Source organism: Furipterus horrens, unplaced genomic scaffold, assembly GCF_987537825.1.
Source record: "Furipterus horrens unplaced genomic scaffold, mFurHor1.1.pri manual_scaffold_6, whole genome shotgun sequence".
NCBI classification, from domain to species: Eukaryota; Metazoa; Chordata; class Mammalia; order Chiroptera; family Furipteridae; genus Furipterus; species Furipterus horrens.
In genome coordinates, this window is record NW_028327176.1 from 140,111,450 (window position 1) to 140,136,229 (window position 24,780).

The window sequence follows — 24,780 nt, forward strand, 5'->3', positions numbered from 1 at the left end:
AACTTCAGCTCTGTTCTCTTTGAGATTGAGCTAACGGGCTTTAGGAAGTAGATTATGTGTAAATTTGTGCAGCCAGAGTGGGACCCATGGAGTCCCTGCCTGGAGTCGATCTCTTAGTAATTTATTAAAAGTGGTCATTAACATCTCTTCCTCCTCCTCTTTTCTCTTTGTTCTTTTTCTTGCTCTTCTTCTTAGATTGGAAATGCTATTACTATTTTTTTTCAATGTCTTAAAATTTTAAAAATGATAGCCCTTGATGGGTTTCATTATGAAGAATGAACATGGTATGGCTATTTTCCAGAGAGAACTCCTCTTTTTTTTTTTTAGGGTGGTGATGGAATGTGTTTGTGTCATATTTATATACATACAATATAAACATGTATGAAACACACATATATGATACATACATGTATACATTCTTCTTTTAAAATGTCTCTTGCTTGCAATCAAATAAAATAAGTTCATTTTATCACAATACATCTGGAAACATTTATGATAGTTTAAAAATGTAAAACAAAGCCTGCAGAGAATATAAATATATTGAATTTCTTTACTGTTTTTCAGACTGTATCTTAGCTAGGTAATGTAATCTAATTGTATCAACCTAGAAATACATAGAATTTTATTTTAATTTTAAAAAGGTCAGTACCTTTGGAACTTAAAGTCTTTCCTCTGCTGAAACCTCATCACCAAAGGATTATAAGATACCTTTAATAAAAGTAGAATTTTATAAACTTAAATTTACTTATTAATTTTCATATATATTTAAGTTCTTTGGATGAGTACTCCATAAATATGTGACAAAGCAATATATATTTTGTTGAATGAGCAGTTAAATTTATAGTAATATACTTGATGGGGACATAAGGTATTTTTAGAAGCAATTTTTTTGAACTCTTAACTATTATTGAACATTATATCTTTTTATCACTTCCAACCTCATTCCAATATTGTATTGCTTTACCTCACCCTGAGAATGTTTCAAGTTTTTAAATAGTATTTTTCTAGCTTCAAAATGAAACCCTATTATTTTCTGATTCTGCTTGAATTTTTAGAACTTTGTTTTCAGATACATTTTAATTAAAATTTAAAAGTTACCCATTATATTCTGGGCTCTGTGTTGGCCATTTAAGGTAAGATTCTTTTTTTTTTTTTTCTTTCAGAAGGAATTCTTACCTTTATTCAGCATCCAATTTGAGGATATAAATTTATTCTAATAGAATATATGCCACAATAACAAAGTAGCAGTTCAATGAGTTTAAAACAAAAAAGAAAATATTTAATCGATGCTTAGATTTGTGACAAAATGAGCTTTTTAATAATAAGAAGGTTTTCACTAGGGGTTATAAGGAATCTCCTTTCTTTTTTTTTTTTCTGAATGGGATAACCAACATTTTCAAGGTCACTTGGCTAACAAAAGAGTTGAGAATATAATGCAAATATTTTGACTCCTAGTTCAATGTCAGATTTCCCTGGAGCCTGTGTGAACTGGACATATCTTTCAATGTTGGGTCAACCTATATAAGATTACTTGCAATATAATCATATGAAGGTGACTAGCCAAAGCAGTTTTATCTCTGAGAAAAAAGAAATTTCAAATTTCTTTAATATAGATAGGCTTATTTAGCATTTCTGTTATAGGAGTGATTCAACAATAATAACACCACTATTGTAATGCAATTTCTGTAATAATAGCAGTTCTGTTATAAAACACCATTATTATAGAAATGCTATTATAAGAAAAGCTCTCTTACTTAGAATTGCTTCTGTAATAAAAGTGCTAAAAATGTCTCCTTATATTATAGAAAATTGTTGCAATTTTTTGCTTTATAATAAAATTTTTATTTCAAATCTTATTTAATTTTCCTTTAAAATGGCTCTCAGGTTTTATTCTGATGACTCCGAAGACTAGGTCAGATTGCTGTTTAGGACAGGAAATTGCTTGACAGCCAAAGTCATTTGGTCCAATAAGTCCACTCCTTATCTGTAAGTTTCTATGAGGTCAAGTGAACATTCCTTCTTTGCTTTTTTAATTCTCAAATACTATATTCTTTTATTGTCTTATTAAAAATTTTATGTAGTACCTTTAAAAATATTTAAATCTTATTTTTTAAACTAAATTTAATAGGGTGACATTGGTTAATATGATCATATAGTTTTCAAGTGTACATTTCTATAATACATGCTCTCTATATTGCATTCTGGACCCACCACCCAGTCAAATCATCTTCTGTCATCATGTATTTACCCTTCACCACCCTCCTACCCCCTTCTCTCTGGTAACAGCCATACTGTTGTCTGTGTCTATGAGTTTTAGTTTTATGCTAAGCAAAATAAGTCAGTCAGAAAAAGCTAAGAACCATATGATTGCACTCATGTACTACCTTTCTACAGAGGGTTCTGGTAATTTTGTTTCACTGAAATCAGATAATTATAATCTTTCTCTCATGTTAATTCTACTAAACCAAACAAAACAGATAGTGTGCTTGATTAAAACAAATAATCTAAGGTTTAAATTATACCTCATTTATACTTTACATAATGTACAGGGTGAATTTTAGTAACCTACATGTTATAAAATTGAAGTATGTACTGAAGAAAAGGCATACGTACAGAGATGCACTTAAACATACCAATCTTTGTGTGTAGTATTAAAACACATGTGATTGTTTAAAATAAGTTAGGGCCGTTCCTTTTAAGAAAATCATTTTATAAGACTTAGTAAAGCCAAGCTAGAATTTTCTTATCATCAGTATTATATCACATGATATCATAGCTTCTCAGGTTATAAAGAATCTTAATATTGATGCCAGTGGTTTCCATATGGTTACCATATAATTTTAAACATCATAAAATACATTTAAAATGAAATATTATTCAGAATCACCAGCATTTTAATTTGTAGTATCATATATGTCTATATTTAAAAGATGTTTTTTGTTACAAAAAATGTGTCAGTGAGTCTAGTATGGCCAGAGGCTCACACATTTAACTTTTGCAGAGTGTGTGATGGTGGTTGTCCTCTGGCTGCCTCCATGTATAGTTTGGTTCTGTGTTTTGACTTAGCTGCCCAGTAGCAGAACATCTTGAGTCACACAGGTAAGAAGTTGCAAACAATAACAGCTCTATAAAGTTTGCCTTGTAACGTTCTCATTCTCTTTAATGAACAGAGAAGCTTGAAAGTAAAAGGAAGAAATTTTGGTTCAAGACTGAATAAGTAACTATTACTAAATACAGATCACCTAGAATTTAAAATGAGCACTGACATTGTCTCTAATACTATCTTTTCAGGACACAATTAATTATGTATTCACTTGTTATCATATAACCAACTCTGGCTGTCAGAGAACATGTGCTATGCTGTTACACCACGGCAGTGTCTAGCAGTCAGCTGAATGTGTGGCACACGTGTGCTGGGCAGAACTCCTGCCAGAATGGTACCCGGCTGGGAAACTGGTGGTGCAGGAAACACACTGGTGTATGGGTAATATTTATATTTAGCACATTTCAGTGTGCTTTTAAAATTAAATTTTCAAAAATAGACAAGTATTTTCAAAATTAAATTTGAATCATATGTACAAGGCAAAATCCTTAAGACACTAAGTTCTTCAGAAAAGTTTTAGCCAAATCCAATAAACCATTCACTTTTTGAGCCCTATTTGTAATACTTTCACTAAGCAGTTATTTAGTGCTCACTTAAATATGTTCAAGGATGGGGAACCCTCTCTTCTGGGGATAGTCCATTTTGTCTTTATGGTATCTCTTCTGATATTAGAAGATGATTCCTATATTTTATTTGACTTTCTCCACCTGAAGGCCTAATGTCCTTTGTTCCTTCAATTGTTCTTCAAATAGCTTGATTTTGTTGTGCTTTATTATCATGTTTCCTCTCCTATAAATGAGTTCCATAAGCCTATATGTCTTTTAAGAAATGGTACCTGGGCTAAAGACAGACATGGATATGGTTTGACTTCACAGAGAATCGTGACTATCACTTTTTTTCATGTATATATCGTCGTCGTCGGCAGCCGTCCGTCTCGAGAGACGATGGTGTAGCTCAAGAGTCTATCTGCACCGCCGAGAATGGCTGTGCAGTCCGACTCGGGAATGACACGGTATCTGTCTCCTCCCGTGTCGAATCGACATCTTGTGATGACGCTGGAGTGTCCTCTCCAGTGAAGCTGAAGCTACAGAGCCTGGGCAGGGTGATATGGAGGGTCTGCTGTTGCCCATGCAGCAGACCCCCCCTCTCTTCGCAGCTGAAGGGTCCAAGGGAAAGACGGAGTCAATACAGCTTGGCTTCAGGTGCGCCGCAGGAGTTGCCGGTGTTGACTACAACGTCAAACCGCCTTAGGGACTCCGGCTCCGGATTTTCTGTCGGGGTTTACTCCCTTAGCCTTTCCCCTGAAGAGGTATGCTGCAAGGCAGCGGAGGTTTTTTGGAGTCAGAGTTTTCCTTCTCTGATGTGCCCTGACTGGAAGATCGAACCAGCGACACCTAGCTCGCAGGCCGACGTAAATATTACCACCATAAAAATGGCACTAAGAAGAAAAATCAAACAAAAAATGCATATACACTGAAATTACCCACATCCGTGTGCGTGTGCGCGTGCGTGTGTTGCAAAGCAGGAAAGTCCTCAGAACGGAGGGATGGGTACAGGGAAGGGTAACGGTGTACCTTAATGGACTGATCTTTAAACTCGCTGTCAGACGGACGACAGCCTGATCATTACACGACCTCTGGAAAGGCCGCATCCACAGCTGTGTTTGCCGGAGGGTTATGGAATATTCTACCCTCTAAGTCTCCACCTCAGAGTAACTGGCCCGAAATGACGCACACACTCACCGAGGACCGTGCGCTGGGTGCCGCGTTGGGCCGGCCAGAGCAGCGCCCCGAGCGCTGGGCCATCCCGCCGGTCTGTGAGGCCCAGCTGCCCCCTCCTGGCTGCGGCCTCCATGCGCCTTCCTGCCTGCGTCCCGGCTTCCGGCCCTGCTCCCCACGGCCCTGAATCCCGCCTCCCTCCCACAGGAAAGGACATTTCCTGGCCCCTTATCGCCACACAGCTGGCGGGCGGGGCCCTCACCGCCAGAACAGACGTCTGCAGTGTCAGGACGCTCAGGACTTGAGGCCTGAGGATGGCAGGTCACTTGAGAGTCCGCTGCAAACCAGATGCACCTGGTCCCCACCTCGATATATTCTTAAGTTTCAAAAAAAAGGGCATGCCTCTGAAAAGTATATGTATACAGATGCTCCTTGACTTACGAGGGGGTTACATCACAATAAAGGTCCCATTTTAAGTTGAAAATATCATTAGGTCAATAATGCATTTAATGCACCTAACCTACAGCACATCATACCTTAGCCTAGCCTACCTTAAATGTGCTCAGAACACATACATCAGCCCACAACTGGGCAAAATCATCTAACACAAAGCCTATTTTATAGTAAGTGTGGAATATCTCATGCAATTTATTATGCATATTGCTTTCGCACCATTGTAAAATCAAAATATCCCGAGTGGAACCATGTGGTAAGTCCAGGACCATCTGTGTATGTATGTTATACTCTCCACTAGTACAACATGGGAGATGATATATATGTACGTATTTACCCATGTAATCATAAAATACTTCTGGAAGGACACACACGAAATACTGCAGGATCTGGGGGACTTCTGTTCATGTTAACTTCATTTAATTTAGATTCTGTTAAGTTATTATAAATCGGTATATTTTTGAACATTTTGAACTCCATCATGCAATTCAAATATTTAAAACAAAATCAAGATGTATAGAGTTAAAAAATCCTCCTGGTACCTTGTGCATTCAGCACTTCTCCCCAAAAGTAATTACTTCTATTAATTTTTGTTTTTCCTTTCACTTTTTCTTTTAATTAAAAAAACGATTTATTTATTTATCTTTAAAGAGAGGGGAAGGAAGGGAGAAAGAAAGGAAGATAAACATCAATTGGTAGCCCCTTGTACTAACTGGGGAACTGGCCAGCAACCCAGGCACATGCCCTGATCCAGAATCAAATCAGCAACCTTTGGGTTCACAAACCAGCACTCAATCCACTGAGCCACACCAGCCAGAGCTCTTTCCAGTCTCTTTATGCACATACTTGCAAATACAAATATAAGATCTTATTTTTCCCTCTGTTAACACAGAAGATAGTATAATACCCTGTGCAGGATTCTGTGTCTCAGTTTGGGGAGGTGATTATTAATATATATCTTGGAGATACTTTCACATCAGTACCTAAAGGACTCTTCATTTAAAATGTTCTCTGTATTGGCCCTGGCTGCTGTGGCTCAGTGGATTGAGCGTTGGCCTGCGAGCCAAATGTCGCTGGTTCGATTCCCAGTCAGGGCACATTACTAGGTTGCATGTCAGGTCCCCAGTTGGGGGCGTGAGTGAGAGGCAACCACACAGTGATGTTTCTTTCCCTCTCTTTCTCCCCTCCCCTCTCTCCAAAAATAAAATAAATAAACAAACAAATAATTTTTTAAAAAATGTTCTTAATAAAGAGTAAAAAATTATTTTAAAAAAATGCTCTCTGTATTAACTGTAGGTGGTTACACTTATCTGTGCACATACACAGATATATGTGTTACATCGGCATAGAATTCGGACGTGTAGATGTTGATGGATTAGTTTACCAATCCCTTACTGATGAACACTGAAGTTTCCAGCTCTCATACAGACAAGGCTGCAGTGGATCACCCTGGACGTGCCTCTGTGTGCCCACATGCAGACATAGCTACACAATAAATTCCTGGAAGTGGAATGGCCTGGCCTAAGAGCAATGATGATGATGATACTAGCAGCTTAAGTTTATGGGGGTCCTTAGCATGTATAATGAATTCATTCACTCCTCCCAACAACCCCAGCTGCTTGGTTATTATTACTAACCCATTTTGTAGAGGAGGAAACAGACACAGAGGGACTGAGTAACCTGCCCAAGGCTGCACAGCTAGCCAATGACTGAACGGGGATTTGAACCCAGGCACTCTGATTCCCAAGGCCTCGTTTGTGAACCACGAGGCCACCCTGCCATTACAGCAATGACGATTTGGTCAATACTGCCCAACTGCCGGGAAGAAGGCCTTTCTTTGAATGCCCTTTTGAGTTTGAGGCCGGGTGATAGTATTAACGGCTCCAACAACAGCAACAGCAATAATAATAACCACCATCAAACGCATGAATCAATACATGCGTGTGAATCGCGGCGGGGAAGCGCGAGCCCCACCGGCCCAAATTGCATTGAACTAAGTTTCCATTAATTAATTACACTTGATATTGCTAAAAACTTTTCAGTTGTTTTCCTCCCAAATGTGTATATTTTGATATTGCCATGTTATTTCAAGCATTTGGTTTTACAAACTGGAATGAAAAATTTTTGATTTAATTCAAATAAATAAAACTTGAGCTTACCCAATTCTACCCTATAAATTTTGATTTCTGGTTCTGTCGTCCATTGTATGTCTTTATATAGCCCTGTGGCATGAAAATGTGATAAAAATTCTCTATGTTCATTCAAGTAATGGATGAAGGACAACTGTTAGAATCATTAATGAGAACTCTTTTGGTGTCAATATTTCTAAAGTTTAGGTATGGTGTCTCTACCATATTTCTAAAATATTAACTTTTTAAAAAAGTATGCATGCTAAGTCTGTGTTATTTATCTAATGTACTTACAAACTACTACTTCATTCTGGAATTCTGCTTGGGATTAATGTTAAACTCACCATACTTTGAATCATAGAAATTTCTTTACTTCTTCCCACACCCATTGGAATATTGCAAAATTTTATATTTTTGAATAACCCTGAAGTAAAAAAATTGGTGGGTGGCAAATTTTTGTAGTTCTAGCGTCTGCCAACACAACTCGGCATGTAGAATTAGCCTTAGTGAATTTACCAGAATCTAAGTTCTGTGGTTCATTTTTGAACATCCTGTGAATGGATTTGTTTCTCAAGGGTGAACTTCCATTAACCAAACTAATTTGAGACACATGTACAAACAAAACTATGGCCCAATCTATTTATAAGGAGACACAACTCCCATGGAGATTTACAAAACACTGAAGTTTTACTCAGAGGGTTAATTTTGTAGGCATGGAATTGAATCAAATGTTTCAGGACATAAGGGAGCTGCAGCAATCTCTGCAACCTAGAAATATTAGATTAGAAATTCTAATCTATAGAAAATCTGTGAGCCAGAGCAACTTATTTTTTTCTGTTCTACTCCCAAACTTTGATTTTCCATGTTTCAGACATACCAGTCTGATTGACAAGTCTTTGTTTGGATATTAATTAATTCAGTTAACTCTACTTATTTATTTATTTAATTAAAAGTTTTTCTGTTATAGTTGTCCCATTTTTCTCTTTTTGCTCTCCCCTACTCCACTTGCCTTCCCCCCTCTCCCACAGTCAATCCCCATTTAGTTGTCCGTGTCCATGGATCGCTTATACTAGATCCTTGAGTAGACCCTTCCCCTTCTTTCTCCCCTTCTCCCTCCCCTCACCCTTCTGATCACTGTCAGTCTGTTCCTTGTTTACACGCTTCTGGTTCTGTTTTGCTCTTTTGTTTGTTTTGTTCATTAGTTTCCTGTATTAGGTGAGATCATCTGATATTTGTTTTTTGCCACCTGGCTTATTTCACTTAGCATAATACTCTCAAGTTCCATCCATGATATGGCAAAAGATAGGAGTTGCTTCTTCCTTTCTGATGTGTAGTATTCCATTGTGTAAATGTACCACAGTTTTTTGATACACTCATCCACTGATGGGCACTTAGGCTGTTTCTAGCACTTGGCTATTGTAAATAGTGCTGCTATGAACATAAGGGTGCATAGGTCCTTTTGAATTGGGGTTTCAGTATTCTTTGGGTATAATCCCAGCAGTGGAATCGCTGGGTCAAAAGGCAGTTCCATTTTTAGTTTTTTGAGGAAATTTCATACTGTTTTCCACAGTGGCTGCACCAGTCTGCATTCCCACCAACAGTGCACTAGGGTTCCCTCTTCTCCACATCCTGGCCAGCACTTGTTTGTTGATTTGTTGATGATGGCCATTCTGACCAGTGTGAGGTGGTATCTCATTGTGGTTTTTATGTGCATCTCTCTGATGGCTAGTGATGTTGAGCATTCTTTCATATGCCTATGGGACCTCTGTATGGCCTCCTTGGAGAAGTGTTTGTTCAGGTCCTTTGCCCGTTTTTCAATTGGATTGTCTGTCTTCTCAATGTTGAGTTGTATAAGTTCTCTATATATTTTGGAGATCAAACCCATGTCTGAGAAATCATTGGCAGATATGTTCTCCCATACAGTTGGTTCCCTTTTCACCTTGCTGATGATTTCTTTCACTGACCAGAAATTCTTTAGTTTGATGTAGTCCTATTTGTTCATTCTTTTCTTTATTTCCCTTGCCTTAGGAAATGTATCAGTGAAAATATTGCTACATGGGATATCTGAAATTTTACTGCCTATGTTTTCCTCTAGGACTTTTATAATGTTACGGCTTACATTTAAGTCTTTGTTCCATCTTGAATTTATTCTAGTGTATGGTGTAATTTGGTGGTCAAGTTTCATTTTTTTGCATGTCTCTGTCCAGTTCTCCCAACACCATTTGTTGAAGAGGCTATTTTCACTCCATCTATGCCTCTTCTCCCTTTGTCAAATATTAATTGACTGCAGAGACCTAGGTTTATTTCTGGGCTCTATATTCTGTTCCATTGATCTATATTTCTGTTCTTCTGCCAGTACCAGGCTGTTTTGATGACAGTGGCCTTATATTATAGTTTGATATCAGTTACTATGATTCCTCCTAGTGTGTTCTTCTTTCTCAAGATTGCTGAGGATATTTAGGGTCTTTTTTGGTTCCATATAAATTTTTGAAGTATTTGTTCTAGGTCTGTGAAATATGCCATTGGTAGTTTAATAGAGATTGAGTTAATCTATAATTGCTTTGGGTAGTATGGACATTTTAAGGGTGTGAATGAATTCTTCCCATCCATAAACATGGTATAATTTTCCATTTATTTGTATATTCCTTAATTTATTTTTTCAGTGTTCTGTAATTTTCTGAGTATGGGTCTTTTACCTCCTTGATTAAATTTATTTCTAAGTTCTTCATTTTTCTTGTTGCTATAGTAAATGTGATTTTTTTCTAGTTTCTGTCTCTGATATTTCATTGTTGGTGTTCAGAAATACCTTTGATTTTTGAATATTGACTTTGTACCCTGCTATTTTTCCAAATTCACTTATTAGGTCAAGTAGTTTTTTGGTGGAATATATAGGGTTTTCTATGTACACTATCATGTTGTCTGCAATAATAACAGTTTTACTTCCTCTTTTCCAATTTGGATGCCTTTTATTTCTTTTTCTTGTCTGATTGCTGTGACTAGATGTTACAAAGAATAGAAGTGGAGAGAGTGGACATCCTTGTCTTGTTCCTGATCTTAGAAGGAAATCTTTTACTTTTTGCCAGCTGAGTATGATGTTGGCTGTAGGTTTCTCATATATGGCCTTTATTGTGTTGAGGTATGCTCCCTCTATTCTTACTTTGCTGAGTGTTTTCATCATAAATGGGTGTTGTGCTTTATCAAATGCTTTTTCAGCATCTATTGATATGATCATGTAATTTTTGTCTTTAATTTTTTAATCTGGTGTATAACATTTATTGATTTGTGAATATTAAACCATCCTTGCATCCCTGGGATGAATACCACTTGATCATGGTGTGTGATCTTTTTAATGTGTTGCTGGATCCAGTTTTCCAATATTTTGTTGAGGACTTTAGCATCTATGTTCATCAGTGATATTGGCCTGTAGTTTTCTTTCTTTGTTGCGTCTTGACCTGGTTTTGGAATTAGGATAATACTGGCCTCATAGAAAGAGTTTGAGAGTCTTTCATCTTGGATTTTTTGAAATAGTTTGAGAAGGATAGGTGTTAGTTCTTTCCTAAATGTTTGGTAAAATTCACCCGTAAAGCCATCTGGTCCGGGGCTTTTGTGTGCCAGGAGGTTTTTGATTACTGTTTCAATTTCACTAGTTATTATCATTTTATTTAAGCTTTCTGCTTCTTCTTGATTCAGTCTTAGAAGATTGTATGTTTCCAGAAATTTGTCATTTTGCCCAGGTTGTCAAATTTCTTGTAATATCATTGTTCTTAGTAATTTCTTACAATTCTTTGTATTTCTGTGGTACCAGTTGTGATTTCTCCTCTTTAGTTTCAGATGTTATTTATTTGGGTCCTCTTTCTCTTTTTCTTGATGAGTCTGGTAAAAGGCTTGTTGATTTTGTTTATCTTTTCAAAGAACTAGCTCCTGGTTTTATTAATCTTAGGAATTGTTCATTTAGTCTCTTTGTCATTTAAGTCTGCTCTGATCTTGATTATTTCCTTTCTTCTACTCATTATGGGCTTTGTTTGTTGTTGTTTCTCTAGTTCCTGTAGCTGTAGGGTTAGGTTGTTTATTTGAAATTCTTCTATCCTTTGTAGGTAGGCCTGTATTGCTATGAACTTCCCTCTCAGGACTGCCTTCAGTGTGTCCTGTAGGTTTTGGGCTATTGTGTGTTCATTATCATTTGTTCCCAGAAACTTTTTGATTTCTTCCTTGATGTCATTCTTAACCCATTTGTTATTAAATAACTCATTTATTCTTTATGAACTTGAAATGTTTTTGAGTTTTTTCATTGAGATTGGTTTCTAGTTTCAAGCCATTGTGGTCTGAGAGATACTTGATATAATTTAAATTTCAGTGAATTTGTTGAGGCTTGTTTTGTGTCCTATCATGTGGTCTATCTTTGAAAATGTTTCATGTGCATTTGAAAAGAATGTATATTTTACTTCTTTCAGGTGAAAGGTTTATATATGTCAATTAAGTCCATTTGATCTAGAGTGTTGTTCAGTGCACAATAACCTTGGTGTTTCTTTGCTTGGAAGACCTGTCCTTTGTTGACAATGGGGTGATAAAGTCCCCTACTATGGGTGTGTTGCTGTTGATATCCTTCTTGAAGTACTCCAAGGATTTCCTTATATATTTGGGTGCTCCTATGTTGAGTACATATGTGTTTACAAGGGTTACATCTTCTTGTTGGATTGTTCCCTTAAGTATATGAAGTGTACTTTGTCCTTTTTTATGGCTTTGTTGCAAAATCTGTTTTGTCTGATATAAGTATTGTTACCCCAGATTTTTTTCCATGTCCATTTCCTTGAAGTATTTTTTTCCAACTCTTCACAACCCAGAGTCACCCACTGGTCCTATGGTACCCTCTAGTCCTCCTCATTTTGGTTTAGCAATGCTGCTATGCTGGTGAGTTGGCACGTGCGCCGAGTCCTTGCTGAGTCTCAGGTCTTGCTTCAGCTCTTTTTCCAAAAAAATCTCTGTGTGGCTTCCAAACTGCAGCACCAGTCTGTGTTTTTGTTTAGCTCCCTTGTGTTGGCACACAAGCTTGCCAGCCCAGGGGTCCCTACTGAGTCTTGGTCCTGCCTCACCTTTCCTTCTAAAAGAATCTCAGTTTTGCCCCCATGCTTCAGCCCCGATCTCCATGCTCCCCCCACCTCCAAAATTCACACAGTCTCTCACAGTCAGGGCTGGTCTTTGTCTTCTCACACCTCCGACAGTTTCACCAAACCTCACTGAGTCCCACCTAGATGTCACTGGAAAACGTGCCTATGGTGGGAGCACAGTTTTCAGGCCTCCACACTGTCCTGGCTTTCTCTCTTTGCTTGGGTAGAACCTGGCTAATGAGGGGGTCTGCAGCTGACGCCATTCAGTGCAGTGGAGGTGCTGGGCTCTGGAGCTCAGCAACTCCACTTAGAAAGTGTAAGCCACTGTTTTTGCCCTCTCCTGTGCCGTTCCCATGATCCTGTCCCTAGTCCATGTTTGCCCTATTTGAAAGTCACTCTCACTCACTCTCTGCTCAGTGTTTGTACTCCTAGTCCATTCTGAGATCAGAGCAAGCAGACAAGGCTGTTAGTTACCCTGTCGCCATCTTCCCTCCTCTTTTTCTTTAGATGCCTTTTCTATCTCTGATTCATTCAGTTATTTGGCAATGTTACATTCTGAAGGAAATCTTACTTTTCTTACTTCCATTGGAAGAAACAACAAATATACATAAATAGGTGGCTGGCATCTGAATCTAGCATGGGCAGATATTCATCATTTGTCAAATTCATTTATTTTTTGTGTTTGACCTGTAAGTACTTTTTCAAGTTGATGACAGTATTTACATTAAAAATCTGAATTTTTGACTACACTTAAAAAGTATAAGACCTGCCAACCAAAGTCCATATTCCCTCATACCAGTAGGTGCCTGGAAATGAGTAGTGCTGCTCTCTGTAGGTGGAGCCTGTGCTCTCCATTTTACTGCATTCCCTCCTCGCTTACCTCACTCATCTGTACTGCTTGTCTGCCCTCTAGAGGAGTCTGAGTTTGAGAAACTTGGATACTGCCTGTAGTTCCATTCTCTTCCCCACTCACTACCTACAAGAACACACTCCAGCTTTCAACCATTTCCTTAAATATTCACAACTGTGGTTCAACAATCTTATCTGCAAGTTCTGTTAGTACTCTGAGAGGTAATATTTCAGGTTAAAGAAATTTGGAGTCGTTGGAGATGGCTAGTTATATCTTTATAGTCTCTTTAATCATGTTTCCCCCCTGCCACATGGTTCTATCCTCTAACAATATATCTCCAATATCAAGCAGTGTGTCTATTCCTCATTTAATCATCTTAAGTCAATGTTTTATAACGATAATTAAAAGTTTATCTCAATGCAAAAATGTGCTATTATAAGTAATTTTGTGGTATTATATTATACAATAGTCTGAGTACACTTATAATAATAAATATATAATATTGCTTTATATTACATGACAAAGTATAAGAATAAATATTACTAGAAATCTTATGCTACAGACAATATAAATAAAAGATAGATTTTAAAAAGTCTGCTCTGACCAAAAGAGTAAAAGGAGACACAAATAGAGCACATTTACATGGAGTTTTTTGCTGTGATTTTGCAAGGCTAGAGAAACCAAAATGGACAGATGCATACAGTATAAAGGTGGGCTTGGCTCCCAGTAAGCTGGTTTCAATGCTGGCTGCTTTAGCCGTGAGTGCTTCAGTAAGACTTATGAATTGAGCCTTTGTTTTCTCAACTGTGGAAATAAAATGTAAAAAGAAAGAGTTTTGTTCTTATTTTTGAAATCTGCTATAGTCAGCAGATTTTGGTGTCCTGGAGAAAATTGAATGTTAGCAAATTCAATTCAGTTTTGTAATCTTTGTGCATCCTATAGGTATTTGCCCTTACTTTTCAAGGTATATTTCTTAATACTTATACTTATTCATTATGGATTTGTTTGTAGATTTAAGATAGCTTCTTTTGTTGGTTTCTATTGCTAATGCATATAATAAAATCTACCTCAAAATAACCTGTTGTTTCTGAGATATCACAAATTATAAGCACAGAGATATAGGTACTACATGTTTTGTTTCAATTTTGATCAACTTATTGCTAAGAAGTTGATGGAATAAAGGATTTCAATACTATCTGGTCCTGAAAAAACTTGATCTACAGAATAGTTATGTAACATCCTAGCTACAAATTTCTATTGAATAGTGTTAAATATGATAGACTTTTATTGAAGGCTTAAACATAAACCAGTTAAGTGCAGAAAAATATTACACTTCATTTGAATCATTCTGATGTTGTTTTCAGTAATCTAGTTGTGCTGAATTCACTCCACAAAGACCATAACTGTGGATTTTCCTATGACTCAATTTACTTTTACCATTATAGAAAATGTGTTGGCTTTTTTTAATCTGTTGGTGACTTACTTTGACTGTGGCTTCAGATACCTCAAATACCTTGTAATTTCCTTCTAAATCAAGACTATAAAAGAACTATTTTTGATTTGAAAATGCAGGTCATTTTGGTCATATAAACCTTGATTCAAAACCTGAATTTGGTACTTATTAACTCTCTAATATTGGATAAATTATTTAAAACTATTGACCTTATTTTCACCATCTGTAACATAAGGAAATATTTACCTAAAGAATGTTGTGAGAATTAAATGAAGTTATAAGTATTGCCACTTAGAATCTATTCTGTGAATATGAGTTCCTTCTTTTTTTTTTTTTTATATCTTGGGCATTTCTATTATGTTATATGCATGTAAAAGTTCAACCCAAAATTTATTAACTACCTCTTCTGTGCTAAGACACCTTAATAGATTCTGAGATTCATAAATAAAGAAGAAGAGTCACTGTTTTCAAGGTGATAAAAACTTAAATATAAATAAATCAACAATTACAATACAGTGTGACATGTTTCACTTTTAATAGGAAATGCTATGATACCTATAGGCACCCAGGTTGCCTGGAAGTCAGGAAGGACGTCTGTAGGAGAAGGTCCACTGCTGTCAGTTAGCTAAGAAGAGGAATGATCCAGGTGGATGAGGATAGGCTGACACCTAAGAGGACCTGGCATGTTTGGCAGCCTGCACATAGATTGGGGGAGTTCTAACCCAACGAACAAGGGACCTCTGACAGAAATAGCAAATGTGGTAGTAGAAGCAGAGATAAGATAATAAGGGTATTTTGTGCCATATCTAGAGGTTATACTATCTTCTATCTGGTCTTATTATTTTGAATGGCTGGTTAATGCACACATTATTTATGTGTTCCATTGTTTGCTTCTTCCTCTCTAGACAATAATCTTTATGGCTGTGGTTCTCAACCTTGGCTACCCATTAGAATCACCTTTGGGGGAACTTAAAGAAAATGAGGCTTCAGCACACCCCTAGAGATTCTGATTAAATTGTGATGGTTTGGGTGAAGAGATGTGATGTCTTTGAGAGACTGCTGCCTCAAGCAATTTCATTTTTCTATTTACAAAGTTAAGCACTTGTTTATGTCAGGGGTTTCCTAGTTCATTCTTTCCTTTATATCTGCTTTATTCTATAAGTTACTTGAAGGATCTTTTCACAAAGTCATCTCATATGTAACAGAATCCCAACAAAATTAGAACACCAGGTAATGAACATAAAATTAGAAAGCCAGGACTAGAGCAAAAAAGCAAGGGTTTTGATGTACAAAGTTTTAATGAGATATGATATGTAAAATAATTGTTAATATAAATTCCTGAAAAAGTCAATTTTTACTTATCATTTAGCCTTAACATTTCTGACCTGGGTACTTTTTTAGACAATAAATGCTGTAGTGAACATATACATACATAAATTTTTCCATGTTTTTATTTTTGGCAGTACTTCAATCAGAATTATTAGCTGAAAAGGCTTATGACTTCTAAAAGGTTGTATTGATTTACAATGTCACCAGCAATGAAAGAAAACCCAGAACACTTACAGAAGCAATATGCTGTGATTTTTCCTCGTGTTTCAGAGTTTGGCTAAACACAAAACGGTATATAATACACAACCAATCAATTATACAGGTTGGCTATCTTGAGGGTAATGAGAAGAGGACAAAAACCAGAAAGTAGAATTTCTTGGAGAGTGAGTTTGTGTGCTATGGCATTTCCGCTCTCACTCACCAAGGAGAGGAAGAGGGGCAGGGCTATTTCTCCCTCTTCAGTGAAGACAATTGTGGAGAGAATGCCCTGTGTTCCTCAATATTTAGGATTTTTAGATACTCAACCAATGCCTGAAAATTTCAGAAGTGGCAGTTTGGCTGGCTAGGCCCTATTCATAGAGGAGAGCTACCTACATTACCCCAGTATGGAGCAAAAGTGCTCAGGTTTTCCTTTAGACCAAACAAACTAGGGGAAAGGAACCCAACTGCATGACTTTGAAAAGAACTCTGCCCTGAAAAGTCCAGGAATTTTCTTCCAGGAGAAACAAATCTTTGGGTGAGGGGGCAGGGTGAAAGAAGACTTTCCAAAAAACAATGGGTACTATGAAGCCTGGGACACTAGTGGCTGAGGCAGACTGTCTTAAAAACCAACAGAAGAAAGAAATCCTTTTCTATGAAGGAACTGAGAAATTCTCTGAGATGGCCCATAGCTCATGCCATAGTACCCTGTCCCTTTCCCATAATGTACCTTCGCCAGTTCCAATTTCAGATACCAAAATAACATCCAGAGAACAGTTTTGAAGGGGTAAAATGAAGAACAAGTAAAGAACCTGCTTATATTCCTTCCCTTTATGCTGAGTTTTGAGTCTTGGGAAGGCCAAAACTGGAGGAGAGAAGAATCTCATTAATCTATGGTTTGAAATTTTTGTTAGACTGGACTAAACTTTTACTTTCTGCAAGTAACTTCCAATAGCTTTGAGAGCTGATCAGTCAGGGACAGTAGTGAGAGAGATAAATTGGTTATTGCTCATACACAACTGATTCAGGAAGCACTTCAGTAACCTCAACCATTACAACTTGCACACATATTCTCCCACGTCCGTTTTTCATTTGCATTACTATTTTTCATTGATTAGTAGTTCTAAGGAATTGTATTTTAAAATTTGTTGACATTTTCATTATTTCTTCTTTGCTCCAAAGCTGAAAAAGTTAATTTTCCATAGATCTGATAAATACTGTATTCTGTTTTCTTGTCATTTTTCAGCAATTGGTTTTAAAAAAAATGTTTAACTATTTCATTTCTCTGTGGTTTACTTTGTTATGTAGTAAAATGTTCATTAAATTTAAATTTTTCCAGTTTACTATGTCTAAATATTGGCAAATTTTTATTCATTCACTTTGTTCTTTTATATGTGGGTCTAAGTGATTTCACTCTTCAGATAGGAAATTTGAGACATCCTAGAGTTTTATTATATTTTTGAGTCTGAGGCTGAACATGACAGAAGGAATGGTTTTTGGAGGGAGAGGATAAGCTTAGCATTTTAGGCAGCATTTGGCACAATTGAGCATTTCCTTCTTTTATTTATTTTAGTTTTTTTCTTTTATTTTTTATTGTACTTATTGGAGTGATACTGGTTTTGTCACATAAGTATATATAAGCCCAAGTCATGTAGTTTTGTCTTCATCTTTTGTTTTCATTTAATTCATGTTTTTATTCTTTTTTGAATTGTTTTAAAATTATATTTATTAGGGTAACATTTGTTAATGATATATATAGGTTTCAGGTACACAATTCTATAACACATCATCTCTATATTGTATTGCATGTTCACCATCCCAAGTCAAGTCGCCTTTGATCACTATTTATCCCCTTTTCAAAACTCTTCAAGCTCCCTCTCCTCCCTTTCTCTCTGGTGATCTGCATGCTGTTGTCTGTGTCTGAGGCTTTTTTGTTTTCCTTTCTCAATCCCTTCACATTTTTCACCCAGCCCCAACCCCCCTTCCCCTGACAGCTGTCAGTCTGCTTTCTATCTAAGCATTTGTTTCTATTTTGTTTGTTAGTTGATTTTGTTCATTATATTCCACATAGTGAAATTATGGTACTTGTTTTTCTGTGACTGGCTATGTCATTTAGCATTATGACCATTCCCTTAAAAAAAAAACCTGACATTTTTTTTTTGCAAGAAACTGCAAGTGATCACTTTCCTCATTTCCTTCTACTTCTTTCTCCCCGTTGGGCTGATTTTTCCACTTCTATCTTCACAGTAAATGTAGAAATTTCTCTGGATTTGGATTTGGATCTTTGTCCCTTTTTAACACTTTCCAGGCAACTCAAACATGAATAATTTAAAACATACATTGGTGGCACTTAAATTTTAATCTCCAGCCCTGATAGTTTCTCTGTGCTCTAGATTCTTATGTTCAATTTTCCCTCATTGTGGAGGAAATGGCTAAATTCATCCAACCAGTTGCTACCTCATCCTTGACTTTTTTTCTTTACATTTTCTTCCCATAATCAACTTATTAATAAATGCAACCATTCCCAATGTTAAAATATTTCTCTATATGTTTTCTCTACATGTCTATTTTTGCCACCCTATTCCGATCTTCTAATTGTTTCAGGCAATTTATAACATCCTAGAAGACCACACCCTAAGTAGTCACCTCTCCTTTTTAAATGGCATTTTACACAATTGTCAAGGTTATTTGTCTGTTAACTTTTCTTTCCACTGGACTATAATCTTGCAAGAATAGGAACCACATTTGACTTGTTCTTCACTGTGTCTCCAGTGCCTAGCCTCTTGAGAAAGAGAAGACCATTCTTAAAATTTATGCTCTATTGAATTTATTTTTAATTTTCATACATTTTTATAATTTTTCAGTGGATAATATTATTAATATCTTTGAAATAGATTTCTTAATCTCTATGTAGAAGAGGTTGTATTAGATAATCCAAACGGTCCTGTACAAAACTGTTTGCTCCCATTATTTCTTAATTATTTGATGAGGTATTGATTTAATAATTTAAAAGGATCTATTTTGTTATATGTTTCATTGTTTAATTGATTATGCATTTGTATGTTTACATACCTTTAAGGTATGGAAACCTGCATACATTATATGATTTAAATCATTGATTTAAAAACTTTTTTTTAAATATCATTTTATTGGTTCTCTCACCAAAATACTGTAGCTGTTTTATTTTTTTTTCCTGGCAAGATATATGCTATTTTGATAAAAAGTTACATTAATTGACTTAATTTCCTATGAGTTAACATATTATATACCTATTTTATTTTCTAGGCTATTTTTTCAATAGATTCTTACCACTATCTTTATTGAATGTCATCTGTTGTTTTGCACCAACAGCAGTCTTTGCTGAAGTCTGCTAAGGATTCCTGACTTAAACTTCTTTTTCTTCCTGTTGCTATATGTGACTATAAGATAAACTGAACTTTGAAAATAATGCTATCTGTGACAACAGTTATAATCCTTGTGTTTCTCTCTACTTTTCTCTCTCTGTTATATTTTCCTTGGTTAAACAGTATATTTTAAAATAATATTTCTTATGATTTAGTGTGAGTCTTTAAAGTGACTCAAATCATTATACAGTGACTCTGATTAATTTCATAAATTTATCCTTCATTCAATAATATTTATTGTTCATCTACTACATATCAAGCAATGATATGTAGTATCTGCTGTTTATATTGATACCAGCTCAGGGGAATATAATTTAAATTAATTTTTTAAAAACCTTTTTCCAATTTCATTAAGTTCAAATTATTGGAATTAATTTATAAGACTTTATTAATTTCTGTATTCAAATTTTCATTTTCTTATTTTTTTTTAACTTTAAGCACAAACCATCTGATTTATCTAATGTATGTATGGGTTTTCAGTTGACAATTCCCACTTAACAATACTTGCTGAGTACTTACTAATGAGTTCTGCATTGAGTAATAAAACAGTCGTGGCTCTTCCCTCATGGACACCAATTTGGGAAGAAGACAACCTTCTACTAAAAAAATAAATATGTAATTACAAATTGTGATAAAAGAATAATGTGTATTGAGAGAGAATAACAAGGAAAAATTGCTTTTGCTGATCTTGCCCAATATAGTCAACTCAACCTCTTGCCTGAGTTATGAGCATATATTTTTCTATATTTGCTATATATTTCTATCATGTGTGAACATGGTGCTTCAAACCTAATATCCTCTTCTTCCTCGCCTTTTCTTCCATCTTTACTCTTCCTTTTCCTCCCCTTTCTTATTTGTTACATCATTTACTGAGTGCTTACTTTCTTTCATGACATGTGGTGAGAACTTTACAGATGGTAACTGTAAACTTTAATTGCAAGGCAACTATTGATATTATTATGTACCCTTTACTGATAAGAGAATTGAATCTCATAAAGGATGAGCCTATGTTTTATGAACTACAACAATCATGAACTATGTCAATCATGAAATCTACAGGTTTCTCTGAAAGAAATGGCATGTCTTAACACTAGATTGTTCTGATGTGTAACCTGTATTGTAGACAGAAGCCACTGTTGTGGTAGACTATGGAGAGACAGACTGGTTTCCTATAGGCAAAGTCTCAGACAAGGGTTCATTTTTGTCTCCCTATTTGGTTAATCTGCATGCAGAGCCTATCACATGTAAAACTGGGCTAGCCTCAGAGGAAGGAAGAGTGAAAATTAATGGAAGAAATGTCAGTAACTTAAGATATGCAGATGATACCATTTCACTGGAAGAAAGTAGCAATGATTTTAAACAACTTTTAATGAAATTGAAAGAGCAAAGTGACAAAGTGGTATTGAATATGAACACCAAGAAGACAAAAATCATGACTACAGAAGAAATACAAAACTTTAATATCAACAATGAACACATTGAAATTGTTAAAGATTTTTCTTCTGTTGGTTCAGTTTTCAATTCAAACGGAGACTGCAGCCAAGAAATCCAGAGAAGGCTGAGACTCAGAAGGGCAAAAATGCAAGAATTAGGAGAGAGCACCAAGAGAAAAAAATATGTCATTAGTGACCAAGGTTTATATCACCCACTTATTTCTAATTATTATGTACAGATGCAAAAGTTAGATAGTGAAGGAGGCTGATAGGAAAAAAAATGGATTAATTTGAAACATGATATTGGAGGAAAGCTTTACAGATACCCTGGACTGCCAGAAAAGGTGAAAAAGTGGGTCTAGAGAAAATTAAGCCTGAAACATCACTGAAGGCAAAAATGACAAAACTGAAGTTGTCCTACTTTGGTGACATCATTAGAAGCAGGATTCTTTGGAGAAGATAATAATGCTGAGGAACAGAACGCAGCAGGAAAAGAAGAAGGCCTCATATGAAATGGATTGACTTTATGAAAGAAGCCAAGGGCACGAGTCTCCAGGAGCTGAGCAGGACCATTGAAGAAGCTTATTGTAGACATCACTCATTCATAGGGTTGCCAGGAATCAGAGCCAATTCAATGGAATGCAATACACACAAAGGGTGAAGTAACTTTCTTTTGGTCATGTGGTAGCAAGTCTTCAAGAAGAGATGCTAAGTCTGGTCTTCTGATTCTAAATCTCATGTTCTTTCTTCTAGGATGACATCTTTCCAGCACTTATTGTGTGCCCATTCTGTGCTAAGAAGAATATAGGCATTTCCTCATGCAACCATTATGACAACCCCTTGAAGTAGAAGCTGTCTCCATCCTCTTGCTAGGCTCTCAGATCTCTCCTACTGTTCTTGTATGTCTCTGGGGATGGCTTTATGGGAGAAAGGAGGGAATAATTCCAGCGACCTGGAAGAACAAATTTGATGTGTGGGACGACCAAAGCAGCTGGGATTTAATGTTCAAAAATTCTGGAGAAATGATAACTGCAAAGAAACGAGCTCAACATCCTGCTCTCCTTTTATACTCAAGGCACTTGCTGAACTTTGAGCTTAAATTATTATCTGACCTTTATCTTTTCTACAGCTTCTTTTCAAATCACCTAATAGAAATAAGTCCACTTGTGTCCTCAGAACACATCGTGTGTAATAGTCAGAAATTGGAAAGTTTCTCATTTTTGGATACTTTTGATAGATATATATGTTGTAGTCATGCAGTGAGATACTATTATAGCAAGGAGAATGAATATAGTCGTCGGCAGCCGTCCGTCTCGAGAGACGATGGTGTAGCTTCTTAAGAGTCTATCTGCACCGCCGAGAATGGCTGTGCAGTCCGACTCGGGAGTGACACGGTATCTGTCTCCTCCCGTGTTGAATCGACATCTTGCGATGACGCTGGAGTGTCCTCTCCAGTGAAGCTGAAGCTACAGAGCCTGGGCAGGGTGATATGGAGGGTCTGCTGTTGCCCATGCAGCAGACCCCCCCTCTCTTCACAGCTGAAGGATCCAAGGGAAAGACGGAGTCAATACAGCTTGGCTTCAGGTGCGCCGCAGGAGTTGCCGGTGTTGACTACAATGTCAAACCGCCTTAGGGACTCCGGCTCCGGATTTTCTGTCGGGGTTTACTCCCTTAGCCTTTCCCCTGAAGAGGTATGCCGCAAGGCAGCGGAGGTTTTTTGGAGTCAGAGTTTTCCTTCTCTGAATGAATATAGTAGAGCAGTGCATATTACATTATATACCTAATATAAATTTTAAGACATACACTCCATCAGACTGTACTGTATGCTTCCATTTATATGAAAACTAAATTATAGTGTTTAGTGATGATTAGATAGAAAGAAGATATAAGGAAAAAGAAGGTGGTTAACTTTAGAAAAAAACAAGAGGGGTGTGACTGGGAGTGGGTCTATGGGGAATTTCTAAGGTGCTGGCAATATTTTTTAAATGAACTAAATGTCAATCCAAACAATAATAAAAAATTCAAGCATAAAGAAAGGCAGAGAAAAAAAGATAAATTGACATGTAATTCCCACCCAGCTTCAAAAATTATTAATTTATGAACTGTTATCTCTATTACCCTAACCCCCTTACCTACAACACAGATTATTTGGGACCAGTTCCCATACATCATATTCAAATGTGTAAATATTTTATGTATCTGTAAAACATGAAGTATTAAACATGCATTCACGTTACCATTTTTACAAAAAACACCTTAATGATTTCTTAACATCATCAGTTTTCCAGTGAGTCTTTTAATTTTTCTGATATTCTCAATTCTTTAAACAATTGGTTTGTTAAATCAGGACCTATAAAATAGCTCACCTTTTTGATTTGGCTGCTGTGACTCTTGAAAGATACAACTATACATTCTAGATTGTCCAAAGAGTTCAATCTTTGGATGGAAAAGTCTATGATCACTCTGCAATTAAGTAATTTTTATCTTTAAGTGACCTCTCCCTCCCTTTTCCTTTTGTACTTTTTTGTTTTTGTCATTTGCCCTATAGTGCTTTCTATAGTCTTGATATTTGCTAAATGCATCTAAATGGTGTTACTTAATATATCCCTTTGTATTCTGTATTTCCTGTAAATTGGGGATTAGAACAAGAAGATTGATTTGTTTTAAGTTCCACGGGGAATGTGAAGAGAGAATACTTGTTAGGTGATGTTGTTTACTTCTGGTAGAAAGAATGTAACATCCAGTTGCCCCTTTCAGTCAGTTAGGCTAGCAGTAGTTGATAATCATTGCCTAGAGGTATTATTTCAAGAGGAGTTTTCCAAATGGTGTTATTAATATTCTGTTTCTTAATCTAGAGATACTTACATGAGGCTTGCTTTATAATAATTCATTCAGCCATTTATTAACTTTTTTATATATGTGTTGTATTTCATGAAAATAATTTAACAATACATGTGTGTAACTATATATATGTACAGCTATGGGCAGGAGAAACAAATGGAGTTAGTGAGATATATTGTTAAATTATAATTATGAGATTAATATGTTTTGCAAATTAAGCAACGATTGATTATAAAAAGTAAATTTTCTTATTATTCTCAGTACTAAAAATAAGATTTAAATAATAATTACAAATGATATATTATTCCAATGTGACCAATTACTTAGAGAATGTTTAAGTTGCTTTCTGCATTGGATTGATATGGGAAATGCAGTAAAAGTGGAATGTTATGATGTTGAATAGAAAGAAGGCTGGGTATGGCTTCATGAGGGTTAAACCAGTTCATGGAAGGAGACTCTTATCTTTTTAGTAACATCTATTAATAAAGATTACAGTCTTTAATGAATAATTAAGAGATACCAATTTAAAAATAACTTATTTGGGCTTTTGGACATCAAAGAATCATAAATGTATTCAATTTGATGATTACAGGGTGATTTATATGTTAATTACTTTACATTCTAATTGATTCTAGATACCATCTCCCAGGATAGATTGACCAAAGTGATACAGCTAGATTTAAAAATATACAAGAGTAATAAAATTCCTCCCAGCTTGTTGGTAGAGATGGGAAACAATCTTTTCTGTTTCATAGTGGGAGCAA

At 36.0% G+C, this 24,780-nt stretch overlaps 1 long non-coding RNA gene and 1 pseudogene across 1 annotated transcript in view; one reads left to right on the forward strand and one right to left on the reverse strand.

Moving 5' to 3' along the window:
* The window catches only part of LOC150007507 (large ribosomal subunit protein eL34 pseudogene), a 66,857-nt pseudogene extending 61,949 nt beyond the window's left edge, over nucleotides 1-4,908 (reverse strand).
* LOC150007506 (uncharacterized) overlaps nucleotides 1-24,780 on the forward strand; it is a 231,965-nt gene that overhangs the window by 96,288 nt on the left and 110,897 nt on the right. The gene's annotated exons all lie outside the window — the stretch shown is intronic.